The 21462-nt window shown below is 43.8% G+C and overlaps 1 protein-coding gene across 1 annotated transcript in view; it reads left to right on the forward strand.

The window, feature by feature from the left end:
• Nucleotides 1-1201: 1201 nt before the first annotated feature.
• Nucleotides 1202-21462, forward strand: part of LOC138521747 (E3 SUMO-protein ligase KIAA1586-like) — a 96501-nt gene continuing 76240 nt past the window's right edge. Inside the window, exon 1 of the mRNA XM_069634799.1 lies at nucleotides 1202-1463. The gene's annotated coding sequence lies outside the window, so the exon portion shown is untranslated. The remainder of the gene's footprint in view (nucleotides 1464-21462) is intronic.

A 21462-nucleotide genomic window follows, 5' to 3' on the forward strand; every position in this document is an offset into this window, starting at 1 on the left:
ACCAACTAAGTTTCATTCAACTCAAAGCAGTTCGGCTGACTCATCAAGTAACAGTGGCGTACTGAGCCGCGGGAGTGGGGGGGCCAAGCTGCCACCCAACAGGCTCTTTTTAGAGCCTGACCGGGACTTTCATCAGTGGGCCACCCGTCCCGTTTGGCACCTCAATGAGGGTACCCAATGAGAAAGATGTCCCGCTGGCAGGACAATGTGTGCTGAGTAATTCCTGCTCAGCACAGTAATTGTCCTGGCAGCAGGACACCTTACCCTTTCCGAAACCTCTGGCAGGACAATGTCCCAAGGAGCTCAGGGCAGCAGCAGAGGGGCTCTCAAGTTGCTCTGTGTCAACAGAACATTTCAATGTGAGCCATTAGGCACTGATGGGAGGGAGGGGGGACTATTAGCAGGGACTTTTGTCCCTTTAGAAATGTACACGGCAGGAAGTGATCAGGTGTGAGAAGTTTGCATAATGCTGCATGCTTTATGAAATAATGACTGTAAAGATGTGCTCAGTTGCTTAAATTGTCCACATCCCGGTTTCACTATTTTAACCAGTGTGTGATCCTGGGCAGATCATTTAATTAGACTGTCTTATCTGCAGCTCTGTAAGTGATTCACTTCAAAGCTTATGTGTTAATATATGATGCTATTTTTTTTTTTTTAAAAGCCTTACTTGCTCCATATATAACAGTGCATTTTAGGTATTTTGCCTCACAAAATTATTTGCCTCTTGGCTTACTTATGACAACTTATTCTAAAGTCACTTCCATGGTGCCTCCACGTATCAAAGACTGATGATGCTCCTTGCAATGTGCTTTCTGTGAAGTAATTTATGTTGGTGCAATCCATAAGCAAATCAGGAGATGTGCATGTATCATAGCTCTCAACCATTTGGGTCGCGAAGGCGGGTGAAAACACCCGATTTTAGTTTTGGCGGGTGAGACGCCCATTGAAAGGCTGGAGGCTTGGCGGGTGAGTCAGCTGTTTACAAGGCGGGTGACACCCGCCAAAAGCGTGAGAGTTGAGAGCTATGATGTATTTTGCCCCAGAGCGCCTGGATAGAGCTCTAAAAGATGAGTTCCCTGCATCTGTAATGATTCTGACGTTTTTATTGTGTTAAAATGCGATATGATGAGACAACCTGGAATTGCGTGCACTCCATTTGAGAGGGGAAAGTAGCGAGTTTTAAGAGGGGAAAGTAGCGAGTTTTGAGAGGGGAAAGTAGCAGGTTTCACCGTGGCTGTATGGAACTCGGGCGTTATGCCGGTGTTATGCAACATTTGGTATCCCATACCGAGGCTCAAAACTTACCGAGGCTCGGAACTCTCCTACTTTGGTCTGTGATCTACGAAGACAGCCGAAGACAGGGGATACCGGATCGGTATGGGATACCAAATATTACAGAACACCACCAAGTGCACACTCTGCCTCCAGTGAAGTTAACTGGGAGGCACCTGACTGCAACTGTGAGTACTGTTTCTGCCCATGCATGGACAACAAGTTATCAGCCCTTTTTTGTAACTCCGCAATAAATACAGTTAGAAGCTCTCCAGGCGTCCTGTCATCCTTTAAGGCCACTACAAATATCGTTGTCATCCATACACGTATTCAGGCCCAGCATTGGTAAATCCAGCGGTCATGGTAAGGCAGCCAATGATAGAAGAGAGAAACCGAATGAGGACACTAAGTTAGTATCGCTGCATTAGCGCTTCAATCTAATTCCATTGTCTTGATATAAGCCCACCAGGGACCATAGCAAAACAGGACATGGTGCTACTTACCCAGCCTTTCAGCACAAATCCACGTTGTCAAGGGAGCCGCGTCGCTGAGTGCAGCCTGCATTAATGCTCCCTGAGGCGACAAGTACACTGTCTGCTATACCGTCGCTCGTGCTACTGCGTCCACCATCTTGGTTGGGTATGTTGCACATTGTAAGTGCATTCTTATTAGGCATTATGACTGATTACAAAAGAATTTTCTACAGGCACACGACTCCACTTGCTAAAGTCGCCACATTTCTCTTGGCGGTATAAGTATGTTGCACATTATAAGTGCATTCTTATTGACCTCGCAAATAATTACAAGGTAATTTCCTAAAGTAGCCAAGGCTGCTCTTGCTAAAACCGCCGCATTATACCAGGTGGCATTCATTCCCTATCATATTCTAAACCTTATGTCTGAAGCAAATGTTACTCTGTGAGTCCGCTGCAGTATAGTTACAAACTATTGTAGTGCCATTGTTTTATTATTGGGTACATGCTTAATGTGACACAGTCAACCCAAATGGCTTTACAAACATTACTTACACAAACTGGTAAGTTTACAATCTACCCAAATCAAAACATAATTACAACAAAACATAAGGGCACTGGCATTTTGTTACCCAAAACGATAATATTCACAATTTCATAATCACAAAAAGTGCCAGTCCTGCATACAGAAACAACATTTGGTACTAGGTTCTCCCTGAGAGTTAGGGTTGAGACCTAAGTGGCCACCACAAGGGAGCATATGAAGCAACAGACAGTAGTTAGTGCATACATGTTATATACACGTAAGTCAGATATTCCTGTTAATACAAAATTAATTAGTTGCCATACACATGGGTTCAAAGGAAGACAGAACATTTGTGGTCGGTGTTTAAACCCTTGGAAACTGTCCCATATTGAAAAATAAGTCTAGCCTCCAGCTGTCTAAGTTTTAGTTCAAGGTTGCCACCTCTCTGCGGTAGGCTAACCTTAGCCATTCCTGCAAACTCAATGTCTTTCTTATTATCCATTTGGTGGACATTTTGCCAGTGTATTGCTAATGGGTATTTGGTTTCTTGATTTGAAATTGTAGATAGGTGCTCTCTAATTCTAATTTTCAACGGTCTAATAGTTGTCATGGTCACTGGTCCAATGGGCCCAAGGACACTGACATCGTGCCATCAGGGGAAGAGGACAAAGGGTCACAATCACAGGGGGCCCGGGCGGACACAGTCCTGGCACCTTTGACGCCAGGCTCATGAAAGTCAGTAAACAGGAACACTTTATTTTGTGTAAAAATGCTTTTACTCTGGAGCTTCATTTTGCTGAACCAGCTCCACTGTCATGGTCATTGGCCCGGAACCACAGACCCTGCATCATCAGGGGACGAGAGCAAGGGGTAACACAACCTTTTATTGTCCCTTGGGGACAAAACAGCATAGAGGGCCCAGCTGGACTCAGTCCTGGCGCCTTTGTCGCCAGGATCATGAATAAGTGTGCACTAGCACACTTTTATTTGGTGTAAGGTACTTCTTTTTCCCAGCAGTGGCCTCCACGTGCATTTGTTCGGGCGTGGCATATTGTGAGGGTTGGATTGCACATGCAGCATCCTTCAGGAGTGGCAGGGTGGGGCCGGTGAGCCAAGACTAATGGGCGTGGCCAGGGCTAGACTATATAAGCCCGCCCAGCCTGCTTGCAAGCGCTTCACGTTATTCTGCTGATGGCAGCGTAACGCTCACCACCGCCTGAGCGCATCTTACCTTGTTTCCAGCTACCAGCCTGAGCGCATCTTACCTTACAATTTGCTAAAACATTACGTTTAAGGTCGCACTTTGACAAATCCTCGCGTTTAACCTTAAACCACACTCACCTTCTGTCGGAGCATCATGGACTCCCTTCTCTTCCCATTTGGCCTCGCTCCATGCAGCGCAACTACCACTGGGCCGCGTTTCATCTGTTGGGAGAAGCGGAGGAAAGACATTATTAAAAGATACGGACAATAATCAAGAATCAACATCTCAATATTTTAAAGCCATAAGACACTTACCTTAAGGAGTGGTTAAGCCACAGCCGGTCTGGGCTGCCACGCACAATGGGCCAGTGAAGGAACTCGGTCCATCAAGAAGCGCCCCTGCAGTGAGAAACAGGACGGAGAGCTCATCTTCATTAATCAACAGGTGAGACTCTATGGGTCGGTGCATGCTCACCACATTTTGGGAAGAAGGGTTTGAGAGAGACAGCCGTCACATAGCAGCATTCTCACAATCTCTCGTATCCACGCAGGAGCAGTGTCAACAATTGTCGCAGCCCACAGCATATGAGCAGGGGAAGAAGCCTGACAGGGAGGATACAATTCCAAGGAGGGCTGCAACCGTGCCCCTACATCCCTGCAGAGACCAGGTGAGCGTAACAGAACTCAAAGCCTCTACGAATATCTGCCTGAGCGTTATGGAAACCTCATAAACAGACCAGTTGGCCCAGCTACTGGGAGAATTACGGGCTGAAGTCCATATCTCCAGACAGGAATCCAATGCTTTAAGGAGGGATCTTATTGGAGCCCGAGAACGAACGGACGACTTGGCAAGACAAATGCTTCAGACCCACGCGGGTCAGGTCCCACTACCTGGACTTGCCCAACCTCCCATGCCGCAGCAATCCCCACCAGTTCAAGTGGTTCTTCCAGGTGCAGTGCCACTGGCCCCGCCCAAACGCTTTACTGGTGACCCTAACAAGTATGCCATATTCATGAACCAATGTCGCCTCCATTTTTTGTGCAGGCCTGGGGCTTTTCCTAAAGATCAAGCCAGAGTCGCCTTTGTACTCTCATTTTTAGGAAGTAGCGCAGCGGACTGGTCGATAGCCTTAGTACACCAGAATGATCCGCTACTCTGAGACTTTGGGGAATTTCAGCGGGAGATGGAAAAATTGTTTGCAAGGCATACTCAAGGACAAGCTTTGGACAACGAATTATTGTCACTCAGACAGGAAACCCAAGACCTATTGACTTACATCGCAAACTTCAATCGTCTCGTAGCACAGACAAACTGGCCAGAAGAAAAGAGGACTACACTCTTTTATCGAGGGTTGCGTGGGGAACTTAAGGATGTTCTAGCCCAAGAGGTCAATCCCCCCGAAGGGATGTGTAGAATACATCAACTTGACTGTGCAGCTCGGTCACAGATTGCAGAATCGAAAAATGGATCGCACAAGAGTTGAAGGGAGGTCGGTCTACATGCGAACTCGGGACAATAAAACCAAAATCCACGAACAAACTGAGCCAATGCAGATCAGTGGATTACGGAGTCCTATTACCAAGGCTGAAAGGGAGAAAAGGAGGCAACAACAGCTCTGCTTATACTGCGGGAGAGCAGGTCACTTCCTCCGAGAATGCCCGGTGAAACCACCCAAGAGATTAGTTGGAGCAACGGACAATGGCAACGAAGAAAAGGAACAAGATTCGGGAAACTCCAACGCCCGACAAGCGTAGGGGTCCACTTGTCAAGCGAAAAGAAGGAATCCGTACAGACCTCACATCTAGTCATCCCGGTACTTCTGGTTAACCACAAACAACTGTCAAAGATACATGCCTTGGAGGCATATATTGATAGCAGAGCTGTGGGAAATTATATTGATCAAGATCTGGCTGCACGAGTAGGCCTTGGTCTCCAACAAAAGCTGAAATCGGAAAACGTCACAGCAGTGGATGGTTCTCAGTTATCATCCGGGCCAGTGACGCAGCATACCGAAAAAGTCATGCTTATGTGTCAGGATGGTCATCAAGAAGACATCTCCTTCGATCTCATCGGTGCTCCTCAGTTCCAGATGATATTAGGAATGCCTTGGCTGGAAACCCACAACCCTAGGATCGACTGGCGAAAACGAGTTCTGACCTTTGCTCAAGAGTGTACTAACGCCTGCTACAACAAAAATGTGGGCAACCTGAAACCCAAGACAAAAACCATTCTGGGACTCACTGGTTCATTACCACCTGAATATCTGGATTACCAGGGTGTTTTTCAGAAGGAGCAAGCGAACACCCTGCCTCCACACAGGCCTTACGATTACCAAATCGATCTGGTGCCCGGAGCCCAAATTCCCTGCAGTCGAATTTACACCCTAACAGAGCAGGAAAACCAGCACCTAAAATCTTACCTGGATCAGTATCTAGCTAACGGCTTTATCCGCCCGTCTAAGTCCCCTGCCTCCTCTGCTCTCTTTTTCGTACCTAAAAAAGAGGGCGACTTAAGGACTTGTATTGACTGTGGAGTGCTTAAGCAGATCACGGTAAAAAACTGATACCCACTGCCACTTATCCTGGAGCTTCTGGATCAGGTAAAGAATGTTCAAGTTTACACAAAACTGGATCTACAAGGAGCTTATCACCTTGTAAGAGTTAAAAAGGGGGACGAGTGGAAGACGGCCTTCCGTACCAAGTATGGTCTTTTAGAATACCAGGTTATGCCTCTTGGGTTATGTAATGTCCCGGCGGCGATCCAATTTCTTATGAACGATGTGCTTCATGAATTATTGGACGTTTGCGCACTTGTCTACATAGATGACATTCTCATTTACTCGGCTTCCAAGGAGGACCACGTCGGCCATGTAAGAGCAGTACTGGAAAACCTTCGACAGCATCGGCTGTTTGCCAAGTTAGAAAAGTGTTTCTGCCATGTAACAGAAGTTGAATTCTTGGGCTTTATGCTCACACCATGAGGAGTAAACATGGACACACGCAAGGTGGAAGCGATCGTTCAATGGCCATCACCGACATCCACAAAGGATTACAAAGTGTGCTCGGATTCGCCAATTTTTACCGTCGGTTTATTCCTAGGTTTTCGCAGATAGTTCATCCAATTACCTCCCAGCTGAGAAAAAACAAGAAATTCCTTTGGTCTCCAGAAGCAGAAAACGCCTTTCAGGAGCTGAAACTTGCTTTCACCACAGCACCAGTTCTTCGACACCCTCGACCGGATCTGCCATACGTGGTCGAAACAGATGCCTCCAAAGTAGCCATGGGGGCGGTGTTATCACAAAGGGACCCCGACACAGGACAATTGCATCCCATAGCATTCTGGTCCTGTAAGTTTTCTGCACTAGAGTTGAACTATGCGATCACAGACAAAGAACTGCTAGCGATTAAGGAAGCCTTTAAAACATGGAGACACTATCTTCTGGGGGCGAGACATAACTGTCATCATGGATCACTGCAATCTGCAATACTTGAAAACCGCCAAGGCCCAATCCTCACGCCAACTTCGTTGGGCTCTCTTCTTTGCGGAATATGATTTTATCATCACCTACAGACCCGGAGAACGCAATGGGAAAGCAGACGCTCTGTCACGCATGAGTGAGGACAAAGAAACTTTTACCACGTCTGAGCACGTGGCCATCATTCCAGAAGAACAAATCCAGAACCAAATCACTGCAACCACCTGTCTGGATGACTTGAAAACCGATCTTCAATCTCAGATGAACCAAGCAACACAACAGGAGTGGCTATCTAGGGGAGACCAATACACCATTGAAAATGATCTACCGTACTTTCAAGGGAGACTGTACATTCAGGACAAGAAACTACGGGACCAAATAATAGCAAACTATCATGATTCACTAGTGGAGGGACATCCAGGGATCGCCAAGACTCAAGCTAAAATACGAAAAGGCTATTGGGGACCAACCTGGAGAAAAGACATTGCCCAATTCATTGCGACCTGTGGTGTCTGCGCACAACACAAATCTCAGAAGTTAAATCCAGCCGGTTTACTGCGTCCATTGACGGTACCGCCAGCACCATGGCACACGTTGTCAATGGACTTTATCAGAGATCTTCCCCCCTGCAATGGATATAACACCATCTTAGTTGTTGTGGATTTGTTCTCCAAAATGGCCCATTTTATCCAATTAAAAGGACTCCCCACTGCTTCCGCTCTCCCCACTGTGTTTTTGGAACAGATTGTCAGATTACACGGATTCCCATCAGTACTAATATCAGATAGTGGAACTCAGTTTGTCTCATCACTCTGGAGGAGGTGCTGTAAAATAGCCAAAATTGATCTCCGGTTATCGACTAGTCATCATCCTCAAACTGATGGCCAAACCGAACGGACCAACCAGACCCTGGAGCAATATCTGAGGTGTATGTTGCAACACACTGAGGAATCCTGGAAAGACATACTTTGGTTGACCAAATTCGCCTACAACTATTACATCCATACTAGCACCGGACAGACCCCATTCTACAGGGTGCATGGTCGACATCCTTGAACGTCCACTTTTGATTCACTTGACGAATTGGAAATGCCAGCAGTGACAACCTTACATAAAACCATCACTTGGATTCTTAAAGAAGCAACCGAACATCTGACCAGAGCTAAAGAAAAGCAGAAAGAGTTTGCGGACCTACACTGATGAGAGGCCCCACATTATCAGGTCGGAGACAAGGTTTGGTTAGCATCCAAAATCATTCCTTCGAAAGGACCACGAGCCTTCCGTCCCAGGTACCTGGGACCTTATCCCATCAAAGCCGTAATAAACCCTGCTGCCATGAAATTCGAATGACCACCTAATACACGAATCCATCCGGTATTCCATGTTTCACTCCTGAAACCAATTAAACCAGATACTCGGATTGAAGCACCACCCGAACCCGACATCATAGAAGGAGAACCGGAATACGAGGTCAAGGCTATTCTGGATTCCAAGATAGTGTGATCTAAATTGTACTTCCTTATAGACTGGAAGGGTTATGGACCTCAAGATCGTACATCGGAACCCAGTGAATTCGTCCACGCTTCACGACTGATCAGACAATTGCATCGCAACAACCCCACCAAGCCAGGACCAGGAGAAAGAACACCCGTGAGAGGGGCCTTGAGGGGGAGTGCTGTCATAGCCATTGACCCAGAACCACACACCCCGCACCATCAGGGGATAAGAGCAAGGGGTAACACAACCTTTTATTGTCCCTTGCAGACAAAACAGCATAGATGGCCCAGCTGCACTCAGTCCTGGCGCCTTTGCTGCCAGGCTCATGAATAAGTGTGCACTAGCACACTTTTCTTTGGTGCAAGGTACTTCTTTTTCCCAGCAGGGGCCTCCACGTGCATTTGTTCGGGCGTGGCATATTGAGAGGGTTGGATTGCATGTGCAGCATCCGGTGAGCAGGGTGGGGCCGGTGAGCCAAGAGTAATGAGCGTGGCCAGGGCTAGACTATATAAGCCCGCCCAGCCTGCATGTAAGCGCTTCGCATTATTCTGCTGATGGCATCGTAATGCTCACTGCTGCCTGAGCGCATCTTACCTTGTTTCCAGCTACCAGCCTGAGCGCATCTTACCTTGTTTCCAGCTACCAGTCGTAGCACTTACCTCGGTATCTGTTTTCGGCAAGCATCATCGTTGACTCTGGTATTCATCATCCATCTCCAGACCTCTGGAAAGCAGCGCTCCAGACCGACATCGTGACACTACGAGCAATCCATCAGAAGACGGTGCCTGTAAGAGAAAAAGATAAAGACAAGGTTAGAATTTGCTAAGACATTACGTTTAAGGTCGCGCTTTGACAAATCCTCGCGCTCAACCTTAAACCAACACTCACCTTCTGTTGAAACATCGCGGACTCCCTTCTTTTCCCATTTGGCAACGCTCCATGCAGCGCAACTAACGATGGGCCGTATTTCATCTGTTGGGAGAAGCGGAGAAAAGACATTATTAAAAGATACAGACAATAATCAAGAATCAACATCACAATATTTTAAAGCCATAAGACATAAGACAAAAGCCATAAGACACTTACCTTAAGCCACAGCCGGTCTGGGCTGCCACGCACAATGGGCCAGTGAAGGAACTCGGTCCATCAAGAAGCGCCCCTGCAGTGAGAAGCAGGACGGAGAGCTCATCGTCATTAATCAACAGGTGAGCCTATATGGGTCGGCGCATGCTCACCACATTTTGGGAAGAAGCGTTTGAGAGAGACAGCAGTCACATAGCAGCATTCTCACTATCTCTCGTATCCACGCAGGAGAAGTGTCAACAATTGTTGCAGCCCAAAGCATATGAGCTGGGGAGGAAGCCTGACAGGGAGGATCCATTTCCAGGGAGGGCTGCAACCGTGCCCTACGTCCCCGCAGAGACCAGGTGAGCGTAACATCCACGTGCACATTGTTCGCGTGTGGCCTTCCTGAGTTACTGTGCACATGCTAACTCAGGGAGTGGCAAGGTGTGGCAGGCAAGCCAGGCCTGATGGGCGTGGCCTCACAAATTCAGCTATATAAGCCGCTCCCATACAAAGGCCAGCGCTACGCGTTAATCTGCATTTGCATGCAGCGTAACGCTCACCGCCGCCTGGGATAAAGCAGACTTACCTTGGGAATCCAGTCTCCACCCTGCGCGCTTGCATCCTGGAACCAGCATTCACCTGCATTTTTCACTCGCTGAACCTGACGTCCATTCTTTCAATCAGCTACTACTTTGTGTACCGCACGAGCTGCACACATATCCGGTGCACACACGCACCTTTTGACTCTCCCTACTCTCTCTACTGATCTGAACTTCGGTTCCCAAGGGCGTTCAACCTACCAGCGCCTTCAGACCATACCAATGGTATATAAGGCGCTATATAAGTGCAAAATAACAATAACAATAACAATAACAATCTTCATCCTCCGGAACGCAGGAATCCTGCTCTTGACACCGCAGCACGACGCATTCTGTATCTCCGAAGGCAGACCCTCTAAAAGGACAAAAGACAAGGTTAGACATAACAAACATTCAGTTTAAGATTGCGCTTGCAAAATTCTATGCGCTCATCCTTAAACACCCACTTACCTGCTGCCGGACCACCGCAGGAGCATTCCCATCTCATCCGGCACCGCCTCGTGCTCCGTAGCTCTGCTGGGCCGCAATCACACCTATTTAGGAGAAAGCAGAGATAGACATTAATAACGAGCGGACAAAGGGTTGTGGAAAGAACAAAACAAATACTTCACGACAAACGAAGGGTAACGAGAAAGGGGAGACAAAGAGAAAACTGAAAGACACTTACCGGAGAGGCGTGGAATAGTCGACTGGACAACCACGTGCGAAGGAACTCGGTCCTCATCATAAAAGCGCCCCTGCCAGAAGTAGCAGGACGGAGAGCTCGCCATTAAGAATCAGCAGGTGAGCCTTAATGGGTCGATGCATGCTCACGGAAACCACGCTATGGGAAGAAGGGTTTAAGAGGGAAATCAGTCACAGGCTGGCAAACTCAGTCCTCTCATATCTATGCAGGAGCAGTGCTACAATTCACCACAGCCTATTTGCAGAGGAAGAAGGCAGGCAGAGGGGATCCACTTCCTAGGAGGGCTGCAACTGTGCCCCAAGGCCCCCGCACAGACCAGGTGAGCGTAACACAAATGCACCACAAATTTCGAGTTGCAGTTAATGAATGAGTTCATGAAGTACTTGCCCAGTGTTCCAAAGTCAATGAATACGGATTCAAAAGCATGAGCACACATAGTGCAACACACACATTTGTGGAACTCTTTCTTCTGTCACTTAATTAACCACGTTTGGCTACTAACTGGGTTTGACATGAAAGAGGGCAGAGTATATTCTTAAGTGTTGGCGCTTTGCTATATATGATGCTAGGATTTGGTTCAAGCCATTTCCCTAAATCTTGGTCCAGCTGGAGCAAATGCCAATGCCTCTTAATGATTGTGTATACATTTTGGCTGTCAGCATTATAACGAGTAATGAGTCTTAATTTGTTAGATTGTGTAGTAGTAGAGCGTATTTTGGGAGTGAGTAGATCAACTCTCTTCATACTAGACACTTCTTGCTCTGCTTTAGCTAATAATTTATTCTTGTATCCTCTCGCTCAAAATCTTCCATTGATCTACAATCTTTCAGATTTGAGCTCCTCAGTGTCAAAGCAATTTCTCCTTGCCCTAATGTAGTCCCCTTTGGGAATGTTAGTAATTACTGACTTCTTATGACAGCTTTGTGCGTGTAGGACAGCATTAACAGATTTATGTTTACAAAATGTTTTCATCTTGAATCCTTGATCCATAATGGAAATAGTTAGATCTAAGAAATCAATGTTGGAGTCACTACATTTGTGTGTAAACTGTAAACCCCAATCATTGTTGTTCAAAAAATGTACAAAATCCATCAAACAATCCACAGTACCAGCCCAAATCATAACAACAACATCAATAAAACGTTTCCAAACATGTACAAATGGGAGGAATTGTGGATTAGTGAATGCATATTGTTGTTCGAACTGGTGCATAAATAGGTTAGCCAAAGCAGACGCAAAGCTTGGCCCCATGGCTATGAATATTAGTTTTCTATAATAGACGTTGTCAAACAAAAATACATTATTTTGTAGTGCACACAATAGTAATTCCTTGAGCATTTTAATGTGTCTATAAAAAGACGCTGAATCCTTTCAGAAGCTAAAATGTACACTCTCAATTGCTTTATCATGGTCAATGGACGTGTATAGGGCCTTGACATCAAGAGTGGCCAGTAACAAGTTCGGATGGTATGTTAAGTTCTCTAGTATCTGTAAGATGTGCATGGTATCTCTCACATACGTTGGTGTTTAATGACTAGGGGTAGCAAACATTCAGTTATGTATATGGATATTGGTTCCATGATTCCCTCTCTCCCATTGATTATGGGTCTCCCTTCCAGGATATTATCAAATGCTTTGTGAATCTTTGGGAGAAAATAAACAGTTTGCATAGTTGGTCATTCTACTAATAGAAATAGCTTTTCAACATCAGTCAGGATACCCATAGTATGCCATTTTTGGATCAAAGTTGTTACCTTAACTGTCAAATCCCTGAGTGGATTGACAGTCAGAGCCTTATAACATCCTGCGATATTAAGCTGTTGTAACCCCATTGTGATGTAATCTGCCTTATTCATAATTACAACATTGTCCCCTTTATCAGCTTCCTTAATGATTAGGGTTTCATTGGATGCTAACTTTTGCATGGCTGTTTGTTCCAATTTGTTGAGATTTGGGATATAGCAGCATTTCTGTCTTTTACTATTATCAGCCAACCGATGAATGTCTTTGGTCACTGCTTGATAAAAAGTGTTGATAATGTTATCATTGGGAAAAACAGGCGTGAATTTAGATTTCTTGGTAAATTCTTTAATTTTCAAGTTTTGTTGTTGTATGTCCAATTCTCTCAACGTATCCAATACACTAAATTCCTGATCATGCTCTACTTCTTGTAGAGACCTTATTACATGTGTATTCATCATTGTTTGTAAAGACAATTCTGATGGCGTGGGTATTGTTTTTTTTGCTGAATATTTTTTCACATGTGTCGAAAAAAGAGTTTTTAAGTTTGAATTTCCGAACAAACTTGAACAGATCAATCTGAATTTGTACGTAATTATTGACACCCAATGGGGCAAAAGAGAGTCCCTTGTTAAGAACTGTGTGTTCTTCTGGGGAGAGTGGATACGTACTCAGATTGTACACTAAATCTACCTGTTTTGGTTCTGCATGGATTTTTGGTAAGAGGCTCTCGTCAGCCGATGTGGTGGTGTTGTGGCGTCTCCACCGACCATATTGCCCACCCCTTGTGCCCCTTGGTTTCTGCCTAAAGTTGGTATATTTGAGCCTGTGGGAAGTTGGAATCTGACTTTTTTGGTTGCTGCCTGGTGGTTTCCCTTTTTGAACCGCCTGATTTGATCTAAAAAAGGCGAGGGTGCAGCTGTTTCTTGTGTGCTTGCTGAGCCACCCTCTGACTCCATTATTTGATTGTTTGCAGTGCTCGCTTCTCCTTCTTAGGTACTAGGGTTGTGTTTATCAGAGTCACTCTCAATATCTGAACTTACAGGTGAAGAGGCCACACTGCTGCTCCGAGATCTGGCGACTTCATCAAATTTTGGTTGATACGTATATACTCGGTTGTCACGGTAGTCCCTATCATCCTGTGAGAATTTTCTGGATTTCCTAATTTTCACTTCATCCTGGTGTTGCCTCAGTATAGTATACATGGTTTAAAATGTTTTATCAATCGTGGCACTGGGTGCATCAAACAGTTCTATTTCTTGTTTCAAAGAATCAATTTGTGTGACAATGCGAGCGTGTTCCCGTTCAGCATGTTCCACAAGTAATTTAATCATATTATTTGAACTCGTTGTCAGATTGGCTTCCCATTCTGAGGCCAAATCACTATCTAGCGGGTCCTCAAAATCTGGTAGAATTAGGATTCCTTGTGGTATTTTCTTTTCTTGTAGGTAATGTTTCAATGTGGTCTTCTCCTAAATCCAATGGGGTTTTGCCATTATAAAAGGCTTCTGTGAATTAGGCCATAAGTCTTTTGAAGGGGTTCAGGGTAGACCCCTGTGGTGCAAAGAGTGCTTTTATATCATCATCTCTAGTAAGAATGTATTCTGCTGCTTCCGCCATTTCTAGTCTAACAAAGTGCAGCTGCTGGGTGTCTTATGCTTAATCATCCTGTTTTGCTACGGTCCCTGGTGGGCTAATATCAAGACAATGGAATTAGATTGAAGCGCTAATACAGCGATACTAACTTAGTGACCTTGTTCGGTTTCTTTCTTCCATCATTGGCTGCCTTACGATGACCGCTGGATTTACCAATGCTGGGCATGAATATGTGTATAGATGACAACGATATCCCATGGGTTAATTTAGTGGAATACAGGAATTCAATTGTACATTTGCAACAGCGAAGGCATATACAGGTAATTACCTGCTTTATTATTAATGGTTTCGCAATAATGGGGTGAACTAATCAATAGCGTGTATCCTTAGGCGACAGGCTATTATATGTAATTTCTCCCTGCAGGAATCAGGAATAATTTTAACATACCATTTCGGCAACAAAGCCAATTGGTAAGTGTGGGTGCTTAGCTAGCAGCAAGTATAAGTGTGCTCAATGGTCAGAACATGGTGCCGTAGCTTAGCTATGTGGGACCACAATACTCATAAACTTCAACCCCAATTGAGGGAGTCCTGCTTATTATCTCTTCTATCAATTCTATTTAGATTCCTGTGAGAACAAAAGAACATCTTAAGGTACAATATTCAATATTGCTTAAGAGGCAGAGGTGATGTAACACACCGCCCAAATAGCTACATAATTAGTTCCCATTAATGTTACCGAATTACTAACTGTGCCTTTTTATTGTTTCTCTATCCCTCTTTTATATGTATGTCTTGTGTTATCATGTTCTAATGAATTGGATTTGCTATAATTGTATATTGCATTGATGTATTTGCAATTGGAATAATGCCTTTATATATTGGTGCTCATTGCTCTAACTCAATTCAATTTGGCCTATATCACCCGTTTGTTGAACATTGGGCTTGTCCCGTTTTGACCTTATATTGGTACACCACTGTAATATATCTAATCCATATATGTAATATACTAATTCAGCCTCAGAAGAAGAGCGCAGGCTCGAAACACGTGTCAGGCTGATTCTCATATGAATAAATCACATGCACTTATGCATGAAACTCATGGTGATTGGTGCAGTGTGATTGTATATGTTTATATATATATATATATATCAATTATAGATGTGGCCTAGTGTGATAATCGTCGCTTATGCTGTACGTTCATCGACAAAGAAAATTCCACTGAGCTACAATGTATACAGTTGGATTGTCTCTTATACATATCTCTTACCAGAACTTGGTCGATTCACTGATTGTCAAAGTGGCACAATTTAAGGAATGTTCAATAACTCGAGGTAAAAGGTCAAGGGTGCCAAGTCACCCTTACTTTTTGTGTTGTATATTGAACCTTTTCCTCAAATGATCACAAATTGATGCTATACACCCTTTTCCATTGGCCTTAGGGTTGCAGAAGAGAGACACCATATCTGGGAATTACTCAATGTAAAGATATGTCTTAATCCCAGGAGTCCGACCTAGAAAAGAGTAGTAGCAGAAGATGATAGTTCTGCCTAGATTTGTGTTATCTATTTGGAGGCTACTCCATAGTGCCATAGTAGAAAGCAAACGAAATATATAAATGCTTGATTACTTCCTTTATTTGGCACCAAAAAGGCTGCATCGGTGTCCCGTAAATTTGAATTGAAGATCCATACTCAAATGTTGAGTTTTCATCTCTGACCTTTAGCCCTATAACTGGAAAGAACAGACCAATCACATTAAGAGTATGTTTGCTTTCCTGGGGGTCACCCCCTTTTAATCAAGCTAAAATTATGGACGCTACATTTTTTTAAAGGTGCCCATCATGTACTTTAGGATCTACATGCAGAAATGGAGGACAGAAGTCAGGGGACGGATCGCCTTGGCATATTATTATACACCTATTTGGTACAACAGTGGATTTGCAGACATCTTATTCGATGGGTTTGTGAAGGTATGGGGAAATAACAGTTTCTGGTATCTTAGTTCAACTATATGAGGGGGAGATTTTCAGATGATTCAAGCAACTCTGCAGCAAATGTCAATTGCCTGACCAATGCTATAGAAAGAGGCAGTTGACTACCATTCATTGGTCTCAGCCAAAGGGCATCAAAGAAACCCCCTAATTTCTGAATGTATACATTTCACAAAGTGGAAGAGACGTCGTTGGACGAGAGAAAACTAATCCAGGGGTAAATGGCGTATGGTCTTTTTGTAATTTATTTAACAAATCCTGCAGAGAGGGAGTTCAAGGTGAATGTTGGGATGGGGGACAATTACTTCAAGTGTGTGTAAAAAGTTAAATCGGAATCTTAAAAACCAAGTCCTAAGAGAGGAAGATGGCAATTTTAGAATATAAACCATTAGTGTGCATAATACAGGAATGCAGTTTATATATTCTTTGTGGAGTTTTAATTTAGTTACATACTCCCTGTGTTCTATGTTGTTCCAATCCCTTAATTTCCCTTTTAGTGCCCCGATTTACCTCTCAACTCACTGGGATCGATATTTAATTCCCTGATATCGACTTCACACTTAGTTATGAACTTAGTTATAAACTCCTGGAGGGCTTGATCCCCACCTTGATTGGCTACTGCACCTTAGGAAGAAAAAGGGGTATTACCTTCCCAATCTGTTAATTTTAGATATACATTTAGCATGTTCAATTTGAACTTATAGCATCATGATTTTAGCAGGCAAACCCAAACCGATCTCCAAAGTTTGCATTCTAAAGCATTTAACCAGTTCCTGTTGTTTATTACTAGTAATTCATGGCCAGACGTAATGCTTGGGGCAACGTTTATTTTAAAATATTCGACTAAGGGTTGAAGAGAAAAGCAACAGTATATTGCAGATAACATTTTAATTTCGATTATAAAAGCACTCATTTTTGCAACCAATTACGCTTTAACTAACTGTTTTTTATTCAGAATTACAACCCTAAATGAATGATTTATTCATCTTCCCCAATCTTGTCATTGTTCACATACCAAGTAAAATTTGTAGGTTTGCGCTCCCTCTTAAAAGTAATGATTTTAGTGTTGCTAGGTTTTATTTCCAAGTTATTCATCTTTGCTGAAATAGTTCAAACTTCTTTGGAGACCTTTTGGGGTGGAATCAATTAAGATTATGTCATCTGAATAAGCTAGCCAACCCACAGGAAGGGAGCATGTTTTCAGAGAAAAAGGATTAAACTTAGATAGTACTTCCTGATTGTCTGGCACATAAAGATTAGAGAGACACAGTGCTAAAACGCACCCACGTGTTAGACCTAAATTCACATTAATCTCTACAGAAAGTGGTCCTCTACAATCTAGTGTGATCAGAAGGCTTTTGTCAGGATGAAAAAATCAAAACATGTTTGGTAGGATATTCCACGTGGATAATTTCCTCCAGAGTCTATTTCTGTCAACCTTATCACAGGCCGCAGTCATATCAAGTCTGGTTGTATATAAAGCGTGTGCATTGGTTCTTAAGGCTTTCCGTTAACATAACACAAAACTTAACCACTCAGTCTTTCTTTTTTGCCCACTGTAGGAGTTTCTTTAGAACAAAAGAAGCAAGGATTTTACTGGTTGTGTCGATTAAGGAGAATTGTCTATATTTCAAAGGCGAGCTTCTATCACCTTTCTTTAAATATCAACAATTATGGCTCTCCGCCACGACAGAGGGATCATTCCTGAAGAAAACAACTTGTCCAAACAATTTCCACAAGATGTTAGACCACAGCTGAAGATCTGCTTTTAGTACAAAATTTGGATTTCTTTCTGGACTGGGGGCCTTGAATTTTTCTAATGTCTTCGAGCGGTCTGTGGATCATCTATATCAAAATAGAATTCCAGCCCTATGATTGGGTAGCATCCGGTAAAACATGTGGAAAATCTTCCTTAATTCAGAAGTAAAGCTTCTGAAAAAGTGCACACGACACAGGTTCAGTGATGAAATTAGCTAAGTGGAACTGAGCTTCTTTGTTGTTATGTAAGAATTTAAGAAACCCCAGATTCCTCTGACATCCTTTTCAACCAGTAATTTTTATCATGCACTGGTTAGAATGTATGTAGTTGTGCTTCTTATATATTTTAAGCCAGTTTTTATACTTTTGTTTATTCCGCTTGTTTATAACAGATAGCTCTTCGTGCTTAATGGCCCTATCACCCTTCGCCCTTCATAGTGCATTTCTCATTTCCCTTTTCCTGTTCCTGTTCCTTATTTTGATATCAGACGGGTGCTTATGATGCTCTGTAAAAGGACATTGATTCAAATCCATTTTACCTGCTAAATAATTTAGACAGTTACTGTTTAATTAAAGTTCACAGTCGAAAAAACTAGAGATCTTTTCAGAGTTCCCCCAGCTGTCCCAGGTATCCCTCAAAACGTTGTTTAACTAAATTATTATGTAGGGAGACAACTTCAATCTATTTGCTGAGTTATATACACTCAGATTCTTGCATCTGGGATCCAGGAATGCGAAGTCAACCTTGACTTCGCAAAGGAGTGATTAAGTGCTGGTATTAGATTAGCACGAACACTCTTAGAAGAATGCATCAATTCTAGAGACAATGCCTTCCCAAAAAGGTTAGCCGATAAAAATAATTTTTCAAAAGAGACGAAATGTTGTAATCAGAAAATCTCCTAAGCACTTTGGGATCTGTAGCAAATGTTCTTACTTTCTTTAAGGTGTTTATCTTGGCCTGGCTCCACGTAACTCAGAAATGGAGGGAAACCGTGGATCCCTTATGTAATGAATGGTGTGCTGGGCTTGTGAAGGGATGCCCCTGTGAACAACTGATTTTGACAGCATCTGGATGGTATGTGCATTCTCTTTGGGGTATGTTCATGCACGTATTAGGTAAGAGTAATAACTGATTGGTTTAGTAATGGAGCTATTGCACCATTGCATTTTGTTTATTTTTGGTTTATGATTTTGTTGGCCCTATGTTTTAAGAATTAAGAAGTGAACGAAAATAAAAAACGAGAAGGTAAGTAACAGGGGATCATGGCAAGCTAGAACTTGGAGTCAAAGTTCCTTAACCCTATTAGAAAACTGAACAGAAGGAGAAGTGCTAAAGGGTGGAACTGAGAATCAGGGTTCCTTTAACATATTGAGAACGTGACTAAAAGGCAAAACGTGGCATGCTGGAACATGTGGTCCCAGTTTGCAGAGAACATTCAAAAAGGGATTCAAAAACTAACAACTGAACACTGGGGCTGGAAGTTTAAGATCTCAAGAGAAACTGAATTGGGACCGGATGTTGAAAGTTTCAAAAAGACACTGTGAAGGAGGACTGTTGTAACCTTTCAAACTCAAAAGACTAGAGTTCCACTCCACGTGAAAGGTTCTACCATTGACCTTCTAAATAAAATCCCTGAAATCTATGTCTGGACTTACGTCCTGCATATCAGGCATTACAACAGTTAATTCATATATGTATGTATAGGTCATCCTTCATTTATCAATCTTGGATCAACCCCATCTCCAGCTGAAGGCCACAAGAGGCTCCTCTGGGAACACCAATCAGGAATACATCTCCTCATACCAGCAACACTACGGACAATATCAGGGAGACCAACCACTGATTGACTAGGAGTTCAGGTGACAAGAGCGTGTTTCATCCCTTCTGGTTTTTTACTTCACTTTCTGTCTGGAACTTCACTGCCAGCGGTTGAATGGGATTGGTGACATCTGAGAGGAACTCATGGTGGCAACAGTAAAGACAGACACAAGTGATCACAGTTCAAGGGTGTTTATTAAACTGTATGTGCAGGTTGGAAAAAACACCTAATCTAAACCTAAATCTAAGATGGGAGCAAGCTATGACCATCAAATAATAATTAGGCAGTCCTAGTGGCGTCTTGTCAAATAAAAGGGCCTATAATAATTAAAAAAAACTATTGCAAATCCTTACAACTAAATACAGAAAGAGTGTGGGATAGTGTTCATAAGAAAGAAAGAAGTGTTCACAAATGATAAGTCAGGAGGCGGTAGCCGGGGGTCTCCCTTCCCCATGTTTTGAGCACGGGACAAGGCGGGACTCCTAAGCATAGCACACGCTCGAGCTTTCCCAGCACGATACAACAGTTCCATACTCAGGTATCAGGACCTTTGGTGGTTAAGTCTCTTTTTTCTTCAAAAGATCTCTAGCCTCAGAGTATCTGATGTATTCAAAAAAACAAACAAACGGTTCCTTTCCAATGTCCTTTGGGTGATGACTTTTCACCCCTAGGTCCCTCTCTTCCAGGCTCAGGTCCACAAAAGTTTATTGGGACCTTTGGTGGTTACGTTTCTTGCTTCCGAGGGCCTGATAGGTTCAAAATAATAAACAAATGTTCCTTTCTAATTGCCTTAGGGTGATGCTTCTTCACCCCTGGATCCCCCTCTTCCGTGCTCAGACCCCTCTCGAATGTCAGCCTCCCTCCGTCGGGTTCACTATGGCCTGTTCCAAACGCTCTCAACTGTTGCATTCACATGTTGTTGGGCGATGGACTTTCACCCCTGGATCCCCCTCTTCCGGGCTCAGACCCGTCTCAACGATTTACCTCGATCTGTTGGGTTCATTACAGCTTTTGTCGGTGGGTGATGGCTTTTCACCCCTGAGCCCCCCTCTTCTGGGCTCCGACCCTTCTCGAATGTTTGCCTCCCTCTGGCGGGTTCACTGTGGCTTTTCACAAAACGCTTTCACCTGTTACATTCAGAAGTCTTAATGTCTTAACAACACACTGTGGACATCCCTCCGTCGGGTTCACTCGTGTCATCGCAATGTTCTTTAGGGCATCATGCTTGGCCCCTTCCTGTCGGCATCCCTCTGTCGGGTTCACCCTTGCCAACGACACAGTTCTTTCTCTTTTCTCACTAAGCAGGATTCATCTCCCTTAGCTTTCCAATGGTGTGTCGGTCAAAGACTTTCGACTGTACAGAGGATTTTGCTATACACCTGTATGACCATTTTGACCTTTTCCTTGCGCTTCTCCTAAGGCCTTCTGGTATTGGTAGTTTCAACAAATGCGGGTTCAACCAGAGCCTCTCTAGTGAGCACCCATGTGGTGCTGGACCCCTCTGCAGCTGGTTTTCAACTTAATGTTAAAAGTTCTTTGAACTTCCCTTAATTTGCCACTTTGCGACTTTCGTTCAACACAGTTTGGTTTATTATTGGCTCTCCCCTCTATTCACCGGCCGTGTTAAACCGATTGGCTTTCTTGTATCTGGAGTCAAGGACGGTACCACACTAGCAGACGTCTCTCTCTGTTTCACTTTAAGGGTAGGCATGCTCTGTGTACCATTGACATCTACTGCAACACACTTGGATAT

Source organism: Ambystoma mexicanum, chromosome 13 (assembly GCF_040938575.1).
Source record: "Ambystoma mexicanum isolate Mex_15411 chromosome 13, UKY_AmexF1_1, whole genome shotgun sequence".
Classification (NCBI taxonomy): Eukaryota; Metazoa; Chordata; class Amphibia; order Caudata; family Ambystomatidae; genus Ambystoma; species Ambystoma mexicanum.